At 41.8% G+C, this 16,489-nt stretch overlaps 1 protein-coding gene across 2 annotated transcripts in view; it reads right to left on the reverse strand.

Moving 5' to 3' along the window:
- Positions 1–16,489, reverse strand: part of cmip (c-Maf inducing protein) — an 85,294-nt gene that overhangs the window by 54,721 nt on the left and 14,084 nt on the right. Inside the window, exon 1 of one of the 2 annotated variants that reach the window (XM_061822656.1) lies at positions 1,451–1,739. The exons of the other annotated variant lie outside the window; for it this stretch is intronic. The gene's annotated coding sequence lies outside the window, so the exon portion shown is untranslated. Of the gene's footprint in view, positions 1–1,450; positions 1,740–16,489 lie in introns of those variants that run through there. 2 annotated transcript variants of the gene reach the window in all.

The raw sequence follows: 16,489 nt of genomic DNA on the forward strand, positions 1-16,489 counted from the left end.
AAGAAAATGAGTATTTGAACACACTGCTATATTGCAAGTACTCCCACTTAGAAATCATGGAGATGTCTGAAATTTTCATCATAGGTGCATGTCCACAGTGTGAGAGGTAATCTAAAGAGACAAATCCATAAATCACAATGAATGATTTTTTAAACAACTTATTTGTGTGATGCAGCTTCAAATAAGTATTTGAACACCTGTCTATTAGCTAGAATTCTGACCCTCAAAAACCTGTTTGTCTGACTTTAAAAGTCCACCTTCACTCCATGTATTATGCTGGATCATATGCACCTGTGTGAGGTTGTTAGCTGCATAAAGACACCTGTCCACCCCATACAATCAGTAAGACTCAAACTTGTAACCTGGCTAAGACCAAAGAGCTGTCCAAAGACACCAGAGACAAAATTGTACAACTCCACACGGCTGGAAAGGGCTACAGAGAAATTGCCAAGCAGCTTGGTGAGCAGCTTCACTGTCTTCACATTTTTCGAGTCGCTTATTGATTATTTTCACACTAACAACCATTATAGGGTTTGGAAGAAGACGAATGATGTGTTCCATCCCAAGAACATTGTATTAAGAAGAGGATGACCGTGGTCATGTATTGAGAGATTTTGGGGAACAACCTCTTTCCCTCTATCAGCTGGCCTGGGAACGCCTCGGGATCACTCTGGAAGAGCTGGAAGAAGTGGCTGGGGAAGGGGAAGTCTGGGTATCCCTGCTGAAGGTACTCTCCCGTGGATGGATGGATGGATGGATAGATGGATGGAATGCTGGATCGCTCAATACCTTTAAACCCCACATTTTCCTTTTTTACTTTTAAGTACATTGTCAAACAGAGGACAATAAATATACAAACGGTTTAACATTGGTTAAAAAAAAAATAATTAAAAAAAAATAACAACTCAAATCACCCCTTGACATACATAAATCCGTTCTGAAAGTACATTGTGCAAAAATAGCTGTTGCAATATTAGCCAAACAGGATAAGGCAACTGCTATATACAAAAGTAATTTGCAGTTGTTCATACCAAGCTCCCACTGGGCACTTTTAAGGCAAAAAAAAAAAAAAAAAACTTCCGGACAAAACAATGCAGTCGTCCATGTACCTTGAAGTTCTGGTGTGCTGGCGTTACTCAGAGCATTTGTTGTGTATCAGTGCAATTTGTGTGCCAATACTTTGGGCACTGAGAAAAGATCCAAGTCACCTGGTGTGCATAAGAAATAAAGGGCCATTTCAAGTATTATATTCTAAATGCCCTATTTGTTGAGAATCAATTAATCTTAATTCATGCTTTAAAAAACTAGCCATACTTCATCACATATTTCATTGTTGCACAGTATGAGTCTCACTTTGGGACACGCCTTCTATCTATTCAATCGCATGACTGATCAGTGATTTTAGTGTATAAAAGTCAATCATCAGATAATAGGATTTTATTTTTTTTACCTTTCATTATACAATGCAACCAGAAGTGCTGTCATGTTCTGAATTTTGGTTGGGTAGGGTAGGTTTGGTTTTCCTGTGTTCCATGTCTTATGAGCTGATTTTGTCGGTTCGTGTTTGCCCTCCTCCCTTGTGTTGACCAATCAGCTCCTCCCAGCCACTCATGTCCTGTGCAGGTGATCCTCGTCTCGTTAGTCTGTGTATTTTTTTTTCTTTCACTTTCTTTTTGGTTAAATGCTCATTGTGTTTTTCAAAGTTTGTCAAGTTTGTAGTTGAGGTTTATTTAAGTCATATTTTATTACTTTCAGTATTTTGGTTGTTACTTTAAGTTGTCTTTGAAAATGAAATACTGTTTTTTGAGATTTCTCTACTCCTTGTTTTGAGTCCCTGCTTCCCTGCACTTGGGTCCTCCACACATTGCCTTGCCTTCCTCCTCCTTCACTAGCCAAGTGCTTTACGTCAATTAAAATTACCCCCCCCCCCCTTGGCACTAGTCCATAAAAATACAGACACACAGATGCAACACACACACACACACACACAAGTAAAAATAGAACTCATAATGACCAAAGGCAAACAAGCTCACACACATACAGTACGGTAATATCACAGGACTGAAATGAGCTACGAAACGTGAGGCTGGGCAGAGAACATTCAGGTGATGGAACACTATATCAAGGAGCCCTCCAAGGGCCCAATCATTAGCTGCAGATATGGGCCACCAGCATGGGGAGTCCACAGTGCAGCACAGTGGCACAGCAAATAACTGCATACACATTGACCGGGGACCCCAGAAGCAGTGCCCATCGCAGAGGTATCCCTTGGAGAACACTAAAATATCCATCCATCCATTTTCCTATCCGCTTATCCTCACGAGGGTCGTGGAGAACGCTGGAGCCTATCCCACCTGTCAACCAGCAGGAGGCGGGGTACACCCTGAACTGGTTGCCAGGCAATCGCAGGGCACAGAGAGACAAACAGGCGCCCTCACAATCACACCTTTTTTTTAGAGCAATTTAGAGTGTCCAATTAATGTTGCATGGTTTTGGGATGTGGGAGGAAGCCAGAGTGCCTGGAGAAAACCCACGCAGGCACGGGGGGAACATGCAAACTCCACACAGGCGGGGCCGGGATCGAACTCGGGTCAGAACTGTGAGGCCAAAGCTTTACCAGCTGCTCCACCGTGCTGCCCCCTAAAATATTAGTAAACAATATTAATCAGTAAAATCAATGTGAAAAAAACGTTATAGAAACCTGTAATGATCAAAACATAATTTTATGAGGCACTTATACTGCGTGTGTTTCTTTCAGCTTGTCCATTTCGGGGTCACCACAGCATGTCATTTCAGATGAACGCATATATATGTTTGGTACAATTTTTATGCCAGATGCCCTTCCTGACGCAACCCTTCTCAGGGAGTGGAGGCCCAGTGGTATACGAACCCACAACGCTTGGTTTACCAAACCTGTGGTCCTACCACTGAGCTATGGAGCCTCCTTATACTGCGTGAGTGCTGGAGCCAATCCCAGCTATCATCGGGCAGAAGGCAGGGAAAACCCTGACTGGATGCCAGCCAATTGCGGGGCACACGGAGACAAACAATAGTCGCACTCACAAACAGACCGAAGGACAATTTAGAGTCTCCAATGAATGCATGTTTTTGGAATGTGGGAGGAAACCGGAGTGCCTGGAGAAAACCCACACAGGCACGGGAGAACATGCAAACTCCACACAGGCGGGACCGGGATTTGAACCTCGGATATCAGAACTGTGAGGCCAACGGTCTGACCACTCGATCCACTGTGCTGCTCAAAACATAAGTAAAAGACCTAAAATATAAAAGCAGGAAGTAAAAATAGAAGCCATAACACATAAAATTATATAATATAAAGTAATATTTACAGAAAAGATCATTTGAAAAGGTGAGTCTTGAGCCTGTTCTTAAAGACAAGAACATTGTCTGCAGTCCTGAACTTCTCTGGCAGGCTGTTACACAAACTGGTTCTAAAACCAAAACAAAACCTCACAGTGACCTGACTTTGAGAATGACAGGCCAGAGTTAGAGGTCGTCAGAATTTGAGAGGATTCATACAGGAATTCACCATGCCAGTCTTTTTATTCCATGTGGTTTGCTTTGGTTGGGAGGGATGCACGATAACGTTGTTTTCCACCGATACCTACAACCGAAAAAAAGCTGCCTGCTGGAGAAAAAAAAGGTGGAAGGAAGGACATCTTTATAAAGAATGAGCTTTTACCAATGGAGAGGAAAAGTAGGCAGACAATCACCACATGCTCTTGAGCAGGATGGGGTATCTATGGTAACCTTATTTTTTCAATGTTTTTCATCAGGGGTGTTCAACAATTTCCAAACTGATGGAAAGCTGGGTGAGGACGCCTACCTATTGTTTTATATCAAACTGGCCCTCTTACACAATGCTTTTGGATTTTCACTATCTTTTTCTTTCGGCTTGTCCCGTTAAGGATCACCTCAGTGTGTCATCTTTTTCCATCTAAGCCTATCTCGTGCATCCTCCTCTCTAACACCCACTGTCCTCATGTCTTCCCTCACAACATCCATCAACCTTCTCTTTGGTCTTCCTCTCACTCTTTTGCCTTGCAGCTCCATCCTGAGCACCCTTCCACCAATATACTCATTCTCTCGCCTCTGAACATGTCCCAACCATCGAAGTCTGGTCTTTCGAACCTTGTCTCCAAAACATCCAACTTTGGCTGTCCCTCTGATGAGCTCATTTCTAATCCTATCCAACCTGTTCACACCAAGCGAGAACCTCCGCATCTTCATTTCGGCTACCTCCAGTTCTGCTTCATGTTGTTTCTTCAGAGCCACAGTCTCTTATCCGTACATCATAGGCCTCACCACTGTTTTATAAACTTTGGCCTTCATCCTAGCAGATACTCTTCTGTCACATAGAACACCAGACACCTTCCGCCAACTGTTCCATCCTGCTTGGGCCCGTTTCTTGACATCCTTACCACACTCACTATTGCTCTGTATTGTTGACCCCAAGTATTTGAAGTCATCCACCCTCACTATTGGTTCTCCCTGGAGTTTCACTCTTCTTCCTCGGCACCTCTCATATATTCTGTCGTACTATGGCTAATCTTCATTCCTCTCCTTTCCAGTGCATGCCTCCATCTTTCTAATTGTTCCTCTGCCTGCTCCCTGCTTTCACTGCAGATCACAATATCATCTACGAACATCATAGTCCAAGGCAATCCCAGTCTAACCTCATCTGTCAGCCTATCCATTATTACCGCAAACAGGAAAGGGCTCAGCCCGGAACCCTGATGCACTTCCATGCCCACCTTAAATTCTTTGGACACACCTACGGCACATCTCACTGCTGTTCTGCTGCCCTCATACATGTCTTGTACTATTCTAACATATTTCTCCGCCAGACTTGCGCATGCAGTACCACAGTTCCTCTCTTAGTACTCTGTCATAGGCTTTCTCTAGGTCTACAAAGATACAATGTAGCTCCTTCTGACCTTTGTACTTTTCCATGAGCATCTTCAGGGCAAATAACGCATCTGTGGTACTCTCTCTAGGGATGAAACCATACTGTTGCTCGCAGATACTTACTTCTGTCCTGAGTCTAGCCTCCACTACTCTTTCCCATAACTTCATTGTGTGGCTCATCAACTTTATTCCTCTATAGTTCCCACAGCTCTGAACATTGCCTTTGTTCTTAAAAATGGGGACTAGCACACTTTTCCTCCATTCTTTTGGCATCTTCTCTCCCGCGAGTATTCTATTGAATAGGTTGGTCAAAAACTCCACAGCCACCTCACCAAATTGCTTCCATACCTCCACTTGTATGTCATCGGGTGCAACTGTCTTTCCATTTTTCATTCTGTTCAGTGCCTTTTTAACGTCTCCCTTACTAATCATTGCCACTTCCCGGTCATTCACGCTTGCCTCTTCTACTCTTACCTTCTCTACCATTTTCTTCATTCATGAACTTTTCAAAGTACTCTTTCCAAGTACTTAACACACTACTGGCACCAGTCAACATATTTCCATCGCTATCCTTAATCACCTTTAATTGGTGCTTGGATTTTCATTATAAACAGGTACAATGAGATTGAGAAGTGATGCCATGTAAAAACGTGTCTTGTTATTTTACAATCAATACTCAGATATTCAAGTGATACAAAGGTTCAAATATGTTTGTTTTTTTTAAATCTGAAAGAGTACAAGAAGAGAAATTTCTTTGCCTTTATTTTCTGGCCTCCAACTTGAGGAAGGGCCATCTACATCTGCACCTCGTGCGTACTTCAAGATGTGCCACATAAAGAGTCCTCTCATTCTGCAAAAGAATTGAGTAAAATTATTGTTTGTCTCACTTGATTTTTCACTTTTACCAACTTCAGTGGCTGATCCCAAATGCATCGTCCAGTAAAATATTAAGTACATTTTTCCATTTTTATTGGCCATCTCTGAATTTCAGGGTTGTTCATTCAAATAATCCCTAACATCACTCCGCCACTTAATCCATGCAACGTTAGCATCTGTAAACTAATCAGATATGTATAGCTGGCTTTCCTCATTAATACAAGATGAATTAGCAGGACTCTTTTCACCAATGGAACAAAAGATTTGTGGGTCTGCTGGGACCACAACCAGAGCCATGACCCAGAGCACCTCAATGTGAAAATATAAAAGACCAGTGCAATAGATAGGACAATGGCTGATCTGATGAGCAAAAATTTTGGTTTAAACATCCATCCATTTTCTTCGCCACTTATCCTTGCAAGAGTCGCGGGAGTGCTGCAGCCTATCCCAGCTGTCAATGGGCAGGAGGCAGGGTACACCCTGAACTGGTTGCCAGCGAATCGCAGTGCTTTAAACATAAGAGTAAGTAGCTATAGAGGATGTCTGCTCCAGAGTAGAGTGGCTAAATATTACTAGATAATAATGTGTCAAGTAAATGTAAATAGCAGTCCTCCCAAAAATTACTGAGAAAGAGTAAAAAGTGCAAACTGAAATAATTACTTAAGTACTGAGTAAATAGTAATTAACTTCAGATTTTTTTTAACCACCATCAATCAAGAAAAATAACAAGATAAAATGTGAATGTGCAAATTCTGATGTTGCTGTGTGTGCCCCCACACAATCAAAACTACAACAATACTTATAATTTAGTGTACAGGATTTTGTTTAGGTATAAGTGAGCTGAAATATCTACGTTTCGGGAGGCAGTTTCAGACAAATACTACTACAATAAATGAAACTGTTGTTATTGTTTGTCTAAATGTATATGTGACGTGCCATTGCCTTCATGGTTAACGACAAACTTCCCAACATGGCTGCCACAAAGTGACAAAAATCAGCCGGGCTGGCCTTTCTTGTGTTAATACCAGCTATCTATCCATCTTCTATCACTTATCAGGGTTGGGTCGCTGGGGTCAGCAGCTTTAGCAGGGATGCGCAGACACTTCATCCAGGGGATCCCGTGATGTTCCCAGACCAGCCGAGATCTCTTCAGTGTGTCCTGGGTTGACCTTGGAGTGTCTTTCCAGTAAGACATGCCTGGACCACCTCACCAGGGAAGCAAGTACCTCGCTACCCACTCGCCAATTCACCATATGCAAACACATACTGAGTCTGGCAGGTAAAGCTTTAAAATGGCGAAAAAAATTGTCAAACGTCTAAATTGGCTGTTTATCCTAGCATACGATTATGTAGTCTTATAGACTTTCATGTATTTTACAATAATTCGTATTTGATTCCTGGCTTTAGTGTGACGAACGTTTTGTCAGAAGCTATATCGGACATTGAGCAAATAATTCTTTTCATCGGAGACAAGTGCATCCGGGGTCCGCATCAAACCCACGCTTTCTCGCCATCGGTTCATGCTACCTGTGGATGCAATGGAAAATTTATAAGCCCTTGGGATTATCTTCCGAAAAACAAAGGATGGCAGTGGTATAAATGCAGCTTGTCAGCTGCCAACTTTGACAGATGCCCATTACGCGGGAAAGACACCCAACACAACTTTGTCTGCTGTCAGAAAATCTACTCCCCGCGCAGGCCAGATGGGCAAAAGATTCGCCAGGAATGGTTTTCTAAATTCAAGTGGCTCAAATTGAGGGACTAAATTTTTTTCTGTTAATGGTGTATTGACTGGAAGAAAAAATTTTCTGACACGCGGAAAATCATTGGTGGCGCCGAAGTTGGACGACTTCGTGAAGCAACATCAGGCATCTGATCACAAGTTTGCTGCAACTGCAAAGACGTAGTTGATGTACAACATGGCTTCAGCTGGGATAACATTGTAAAGCTCCACTGTCATGCCTATAAACATTCCAAGATAGATATTGTAATGAAAAATACATATAACAATATGCACTTCAATGTCTACACGAAAAAATAAATATGAGTGGAGAGTGTGTCATCCATGTGCAAAGTTGCGGAAGTCTGATTCGACATCCAAGTGGTAGCCATATTGCCTGCAACATCATTAGCAGATGTTACACCGGGACATTCGCCATTCAAAACATCTAGTGGCACTTGGTATGGATCACGGAAGCTCTTTTCAAAGAAGAGAACATCTCACAATCGAGTGAAGTGACCGGGGCAATATTACCTGATCAGTTTGAGCCATATTTAGATGAAATGCAGATCACTTCTAACTAACAACAGACTCCCCGACAGTATGTAGCGTACTCAGGAGGACCCATGCCGGGCGGTGGGGAGAGCTCCTTTCTCCTCCCTCACGCGGCCAAACCGCATCGGGGCCAACGCGGAAGCCATCGCTGGCGAACAAGCTGTCGCTGGCGAGCGAGTATGACAATATGTAGCGTACTTAGCCACGAGCGACGACAACACAGCGGCCTGGGTGCGACAAGCCATCACGGCTTCGGCCGGCCAGGGTGGCTCATCTGCGCCGAGCCACTTAACAGCGTTTTCGTCGCTCGCCGCTGAGTGCGCCATCGTTGGCGGCGTTGTTTATCGCCGATAGTGTTGGCGCCTTTTGATGCCGCGGTTGATGTTGTTCATGGCCGATGATCCGTTGCGCCCGCATGACAAACAACGCCGCAGACGATGGTGCACTCAGCCGCAAGCGACAACACATTTAGTTACATACGCGGAGGATTACGTCCCCACCACACCCCACCACAAACTAGTGTTTTTTTTTAGTAGCTCTACACACAACTACCTGTCATTTGGAACCCACAAAGCTCTCATCCTTTGCACCCGTGCAATCCATTTTTCACGACGAACCGGGTCTTTTGGTTAGTATGAAGAGTAAATCCATCTTCCCGAGTGTTCGAACAATATCCAGCAATACAACGAGCCAGCATTTTGGCTAACATGAAGAGCTACCCTCTAACAGATAAAACGCGTACAAACACACAAGCCTGCCTGAGTGTGCTACTGCTGTTAATGTCACTTCCTGCTTCTTCTCAAAAACAAATCCCTCGAGAAGATTTTCATGCTGGGAGTTACAAAAAGCCATATACGTCAACATCATGTTTGTGAAAAAAAAAAAACAAAAAACGGATAGGTCCATTCCGGCTGCCTTTTTTAAAATTAATAACATACTAAAAATCGTGCATTTCATAATAGTGGAGCTCTAAGGAACTGTCTCAAAACACAAAGTGTAAATAAACTGTTAATTGTTCAAATTGAAGGCCCTGAAGAATTGTTTTATTTTGATAAGTTACTGTAAATGGGTGAGCAGTAAAAAGAGGAGAATCTTTATGTCAGGAATCATGCAAAAACTTAGTGTTGAACAGTGAGAAACTTTTTTATTTTTATGACGTATCTCTGTCATTCTTAAGGTTTATTTGATTCAGTTACCAATAAAAATATAATTCCTTGTGTCACATTTACGTCGGAAAGTTATTTGTATGCATGTAACCTGAAGAACAAGAAAGAGTATTAGGCATGTCAGTAGACCGCAGTTTGACCGGCATGTGATTGGCTATTTTTGGCTGTGATTATAGAAAAGTGGCTAATGAAAATTTATTTTGGCCAAAAAAATGGCTAATGATGAAAAAAGACTACCCTGCCTGGGAGGCATCCGAAACAGATGCGCCAGCCACCACACCCAGCTCCTCTCAATGCATCCTGCACTTTCGACTTTGGCTTCAGACCAGACCTTTTTTTTACTCAAAAAAGAGAAAATCTTGTCCAGTTATTCACATAACTGGACATTCATTAAAGCAACAGCATTTCTTTTTTTTTTTTACTTTTACCATTATTATCGAGAGTAAATACAAGCATCATGTCTAGCTCTCTTTGCTCTACGTTGCCCAGACTGTGTTGCAAACTAAAGCAATTGGTGGTGGACGGTGTTTGTAATTATGACTGTACCCCTTTAAAAGCTGGAGGGGGGCAGAGTCAGGTAAACAAGGAAGTTAAAGTAGTCTGAGCAGCAGACATTGTGCTTCCATGATAAAAAAAAAAAGTCAGGGCGTGGTTCACTGCACCGGATTGATTTTCATTAATAGTCTCAGGGTTCTGTTTAAAGTGCAGAGAGCATGATGAAGACCAAGGAACACACCAGGCAGGTCAAGGATACTGTTGTGGAGAAGTTTAAAGCCGGATTTGCATAGCTTTAAACATCTCAAGGAGCACTGTGCAAGCGATCATATTGAAATGGAAGGAGTATCGGACCACTGAAAATCTACCAAGACCTGGCTGTCCCTCTAAACTTTCACCTCGAACAAGGAGAAGGCTGATCAGAGATGGAGCCAAAAGGCTCATGATCACTGTGGATGAACTGCAGAGCTCTACTGCTGAGGTGGGAGAGTATGTCCATAGAACAACAATCAATCGTACACTGCACAAATCTGGCCTTTATGGAAGAGTGGCAAGAAGAAAGCAATTTCTCAAAGATATCCATAAAACGTCTCATTTAAAGTTTGTCACAGCCACCTGGAAGACACACCAAACATGTGGAAGAAGGTGCTCTGGTCAGATGAAACCAAAATCGAACTCTATGGCCACAATGCAAATCGATATGTTTGGCCACACATCTCATCACCCTAAACACACTATACCCACTGTCAAACATGGTGGTGGCAGCCTCATGGTTTGGGCCTGCTTTTATTCAGCAGGGACAGGGAAGATGGTTAAAATTGATGGGAAAATGAATCGAGCCAAATACAGGACCATTCTGGAAGAAAACCTGAAACCTGTTGGAGTCTGCAAAAGACCTGAGACTGGGATGGAGATTTATCTTCCAACAGGACAATGATCCAAAAGATAAAACCAAATCTACAATGGCATGGTTCACAAATAAACGTATTCAGGTGTTAGAATGGCCAAGTCAAAGTCCAGACCTGAATCCAATCGAGAATATGTGGGGAGAGCTGAAGACTGCTGTTCACAAACGCTCTCCATCCAACGTCACTGAGCGGGAGCTGTTTTACAAGGAAGAATGAGCAAGAATTTCAGTCTCTCAATGTGCAATAAAATATCCAATAAATTTCATTGCACTTCACGATTGTGTCCCACCTGTTGTTGATTCTTGACAAAAAAAAGTAGTTTTATATCTTTATGTTTGAAGCCTGAAATGTGGCGAAAGGGTGAAAACTTCAAGGGGGCCGAATACTTTCACCCGGCACTGTAGCTCCATCCATCGTGGAAGTCATACTTTTCATCTTTAGATTATCATAAAACTCCCGGAGATTGAATAAACAGTTTAGGTATGCTCAGTGTAAGTTCCCCATAAAGAAAAAATAAAAACAAAAGTATATTATTAAATGGGATTGCATTTTTTTTTTTGTTTTAATTAAGGTGGAAAAAAATCCACACATAGGTGGAGCCACAGATGCCAAACAGCAAGTATGCGGGGGTCCAGTGAATACCACTCCTCAATTACACGATTAAGCAAAAATGCCACACAATTATTAAGCCCTTCCCTATAAACAGTTACCTAAAAACAATTAACAGGATAACAATGAGGTGGCAAGAATATCGAAGCATTGTCATAATACTGCATCAGGAATCACACCAGATTGCTTCGTATGGTCATCTTTATACTGGCCAAGAGGAGGTATTTCTATCAGAGACTTTTTTTTTTAAATCATTATCGAGTCCAATTAATTTATTGTAGCTATTTCCAAGATTGTTATTATAGCCAGATTTGCACAATTATGGAGGGAACTTAACTTCTGGTTTATATTTTTAGAAACATTTGTGATTGCTTCAAACTCAGTGGAGTTTATGGATGTGTAGTTGAATTGGTGAATTGTATCAATACTTCTACCAATTTCAGTGTCATTTTGATGATCAAGGACAGTAACAAAAGTTAGTTTTTCAGTTTGGAAAAAACTATTCCCATTCAGTGACAATAAATAAGAGCCTCGGCTGGAAGACTGCTTATCATGGCTTATGTACGCTCGGAACTGTGGGGAACAGCTCGCATGACTGTTTCAAATGTTTAATCAACAAGCTGCATTATCTTGTGGATTTGGGCATAAGGCTCTCTGTTAGCCTTGTAATAAAAGGGGTTCTGTTGTGAAAATCAGAGTCATGCATGGTGGCCTGAGGCGAGCTCATCTGCCTCATGATCAAAGATTCTTGGTTGAAATCTCCCTGCAAAAAAAACACGATCGTTACGTTAACTGAAGACTTATTTGCGCATAAGTGTGAGAGAGTGTAGGTTTTATTATGGCTTTTAGCGTCCAAAATAAGCAGTACAAGACGGGTGGGTGGATGGATGGAATATAGCCCAGCTGACTTTGGGTGAAAGGCAGGTTACATCGTGCACTGCTCAAGCCTATAATAGGCCATATAGACAAACAACCATTCACACTCAAAAACATGCCGATGGACTATTTAAAGTCATTGGTGAACTGAACATGCTTGTTTTTGGAATGTAGGAAGAAGTCAAAGACCTGTGACAAAGTACAGGAAAAGCATGCGCCCATCCCCCTGGCCTTCACACACCTGCATAGCCTTATTCCATCTAATAAAAGAGATGGACCAAATTTGCCTACACAAAGATAATAATGCTCGTTCAGTTGCTCCAGGATTTCACAAGCTGGCTTTTCTTCATTGTTACAGCCCAAAAACCAAGAATTTAAGGCCATAAAGGTTGTAAAAAAAAAAAAAAAAAAAACAGATTTTTTTTCTACCGTGTTAACTGCATATAGCATATGAAGATATCTTGGGTACAGTATTATGGTAAATGCACTACAAAAGGTCTGAATAAGATTGTTAGGGGCAAATTAGCTTCTTGTGAAATATGACAAAAAAGCTAAACTGATATCTCAAAGAAAACAACCCAAGTGATTGAGGGTACATATTTGCAAAGTAGTGTAGGGAAAAAAAATTAATCATTTTTTTTAATTTGCAGAAAACATTGTTCAACATAATGATAGCCCACCCCCCCCCAAAAAAAAAAAAAAATCCCTGATGGCTTTGTGAAAGGCCAGTATAGCCTTCCCAAAATGAGCCCCTCCAGCTTGTGCCGCGCCCAGTTTCCTTTCATCTCGGGCCTTTTGTGAGCCACTCGCAACACAGGAAGTTATGTGCTCACTCTATCACTCCTCTTACATAAATGTGATGCACGTTCAGTTTTCAGTGGCAGACAAGAAAAGATTTTCACATGCGCAGCTTTCACAAACACACTACGTATCTGCTTTGTTTGGCAGCTAGTTGGATTTGAAAGGATGAACATTTCATATGTTCTGGATGCTTCCTAGCTTTTTGATATATTGCAAGAACTCACGTGATTTCTGGGTCGGGGGGGCATTGGCAGCTGTTCTGAAATTGTAAAAGCTATTGGTAGAACCACTTTTGTCACAGAGTATGTTTTGCCTGGATTCTGCTGTGCAGCCTCCTTATTCAAGGCAACTGCGTTAACATACAGATCGCATTGTTTATCTGCCCACATACCACAAAAATCCGTCTCAACAAACGCACATTCATGCGTCACCCTAAATCAATCATCTCCAACAGAACTCAGCCTCAGCTCAACCAAGGATATGTGACGTGGCACAACACGTCAACTTGGAGGCACATGACCATTAAACGCGGGCTGGTTAATACAATATGAACACAAGGAAAAGTGCACGTAAAGGGTGTGTGCCCGAGCACACACACACACAAACAAGGTTAATTTGAGGATAACTCGTACATGTCACAATCAAAATTAACCCAATAAATACATAGCCTTAGAATGGACAGATATCTCTACATGTAGTAACAACTCTTTTTTTTTTTTTCATTTTATTTGAATCTAAGACATGAGTATCAAAGTTATTTCCGTTTAGAGGACTCATTCACCCCAATTTAATCAGCATATTTATGACCTACCATTAATTTTTTTTTTTTTGTTCAGTACATTTGGAAAATATTCAGATGTATTGGTTATTATCTTGTTGGAAATTTTATGAGCAATCTGAAGTTTCTTAAAGGTCTTATGCTATCAGGTGTTTTATGATTATAATTTTTGATCATCTTTGGGTCCCTTTATCACATTTGCAAGATCATTTACAGTATATAATGCCAATTTGAAACGCCCAATAAGTCCTTCATCAAGCTATACTTGGTCTTTTTATATGTAGCAGTTGAGATGGCTGGATCTCATTAATATGTGACATGTAAATGAGCTTTACTCTAATTGGATTGCTTATCTTTCCTAATTTACTTACTGGACATAGGCATATAGCGTGATGTCAGTGGGCCAAAAATTCATAGTGACCTTATTCATTTCATAATATCTGTGTGTGTGTGTGTGTGTGGGGGGGGGGGGGGGTCGTCATTATGAAGCAGAATTCAACAAGCAGTGGATTGTTTGCCCCGCTACTCACAGGTCACAACCCCACAGTGGAAGGGAATTGTCACTTGGTTGAGGTAGAGGAGAGCAGAGGATATTTTGAAAGCGGGTCCCATTCACTCAGTCACAACGTCACCGGCTTGCAGCACGCCATTCAACTGTTGCACACAACTTGGTGATACTGACTGCAGTCACATTTAATATTACGGTATACAGTACATTGAAGAAGGACTGCTGGGAAATACCAAACGTATGCCTTCATATAGTGTACATCGATGGCTTGTGGCAGCTGCACAACAAGCTGGCTCACTCAAATTAAACAAATGAAACAAAAGAATGTGAAAGCTTATTTTACGAAGCCATCCTCCACACAATGGCCCAACCACTACGCAATTATGTTTCCAAAATACTTATGAATTTCTCACAAAATAAACTGAAGCCATGTATTGCTCTTCTTGTCTTGTTTTCAGGGATGAGAATGACCAATTTGGAAAAACACTGAAAATGTCTGTCGGGGAGTGGGGAGTTTGGGGTGGTTGAGCTCCTATCGTAACACAGAGTGGAGAGCACTTTGCCGGGAATGTCCACGTTTTGTTTGTGTTCGGTTAGACATGTTGATACCGTTTTCGGTCCTATCTGCACGGTTACACTTTTTTCAAGCCACGCCCATCAGAAACAGTTTTTGATTCCAGCATCCTTGTCAATTGCCCTCGCTCAATCTTCATCCTTTTTTTCTAACACTTTCGCCATCGTAAAACTATGAACACACCGTCGTTCAGTTCGCGCTAAGTCCCACGAGCCATTACTTGGCTAACTAACAAGTTACACTGCGATTTCTGAGAACCGAGAACACATGTACATGGCAATGGTGAAACTTGATTAACCACTAACACGATTGGATCGTTATACTGTATAACTCTGTTGTCCAATCGAGTAATCTCCCGCAAACGAGTTTTAATGTTTATGTCGCAAAATACAAATATTTACACTACCGAGCAAGTTAGAACTGCATATGATAGTCGTGCTTGTGCTAGCACTAAGCTGAACTTGCAGCTCGGAGCCCACCACTGAGAGGCAGGCGCACAACCTCCACCCCCCCAACCCCTCGCCCAACCAATTTTTTTCAACGGATTTGCGCTTATCTCGAGAATGGTCATTTTGGTCTGAAAAAGTCGGAAATCCGCCGATTGGCGGAAAATTCTCATCCCTGTGTTTTGCAGGTGAAGCAAAGTTTTACGATTTGCACAAGATGGAGCCATGTTGTCACTCATACATTTTTCCCGAGATGAGTGGGTGTGTATCAACTACGAAGTGAACAAGTACTCGAATATTGAGTGAACTTTTGACATCATCGATAGACAATACATGGAAACGTTATCCGGTCATTTTGCAAGCATCTTTATGGATTAATACTGAACAGCCATTTACATTAACAAATACTTTTTGTTTACAATTTGTAAACCATTTGTTCAATTTAGCATTAACCTCATGTAAGCTTGAGCCACACATGCATGAATGTGCCTACGGATATGGTACATACACGAACACACACAAAGTGGCACGGTTGCACACATACACAGTGCCGAGGTTTAAATTTGACATCTATGATTTTTGTTGATTGAATGCAAAAAGACGCTATACTTATAAAGCTTGCAAAATGACTGGATAACGTTTCCATGTACTGTCAGCTGGGATTGAACCCGAGTCCTCAGAACTGTGTGGCCAACGCTTTACCATCTTGAAGAAAAACATTAATAGCTAGGTGAAACATTAAATTTCATTTTAATGGGATTCAAACTGGAATGTTAAGCATTTCAGAAAAGCATTATTTAATTGTCATGAAACAAAACATAACCATAAAGAAATTAACAATTGGTGTTTTTCAGTCATCAGCATGGTGGACAACTGGGAACAGTTTCGGATTCACAGTACTGAGGACCAAGATTCAAATACCAGTCCTGCCTGTGTGGTATTTGCATGTTCTTCCCATGCCTGCGTGGGTTTTCTCTGGGCACTCCGGTTTCCTCCCACGTCCAACAAAACATCCAACATTAATTGGATACTCTAAATTGATTGATTGTGATCGTGAGTGCGGCTGTTTGTCTCTATGTGCCCTGCGATTGGCTGGCAACCAGTTTAGGGTGTACCCCACCTCCTCCCCCGAGATAGCTGGGATAGGCTCCAGCTCTCCCACAACCCTTGTGAGGATAAGAGGCTCCAATAATGGATGGATGGATGCAAAAAATGTTCCTTTACTTCACTTGACACCTCACGACAAAG

The sequence above is a fragment of the Syngnathoides biaculeatus genome, chromosome 6 (assembly GCF_019802595.1).
Source record: "Syngnathoides biaculeatus isolate LvHL_M chromosome 6, ASM1980259v1, whole genome shotgun sequence".
NCBI classification, from domain to species: Eukaryota; Metazoa; Chordata; class Actinopteri; order Syngnathiformes; family Syngnathidae; genus Syngnathoides; species Syngnathoides biaculeatus.